Consider the following 281-nt stretch of genomic DNA (forward strand, 5'->3'; position numbering starts at 1 on the left):
AGCTCTCACATGTTATGTAAATTTTGTTCATTTATAACAAAGCCTTTTCATTTACAAAAACATTAAGCTACTGACGAAGAAAAGCGATGGATGTATAGAAAAGATGTGAATGGTCAAATAAAAATACATAATGTCAATGTTATTGTGGCTTATTAAAATTTTATTTATAATATTTTTTATTGAGCTTTGTACCACGATTGTTTATTAGGAAAAATTGAAAAAGCAACAAAGTCTAAGCGGTAGAAGTTATAGCACTATTTCGGAGATCACCACATCTCCTC

General features: G+C 29.2%; 1 protein-coding gene across 5 annotated transcripts in view; it reads left to right on the forward strand.

The window, feature by feature from the left end:
- The window catches only part of ect (ectodermal), a 27,601-nt gene that overhangs the window by 24,764 nt on the left and 2,556 nt on the right, over window positions 1–281 (forward strand). The gene's annotated exons all lie outside the window — the stretch shown is intronic.

The sequence above is a fragment of the Rhagoletis zephyria genome, unplaced genomic scaffold, assembly GCF_001687245.7.
Source record: "Rhagoletis zephyria isolate East Lansing unplaced genomic scaffold, Rhagoletis_zephyria_1.1 Rzeph_scaffold_05194, whole genome shotgun sequence".
NCBI lineage: Eukaryota > Metazoa > Arthropoda > Insecta > Diptera > Tephritidae > Rhagoletis > Rhagoletis zephyria.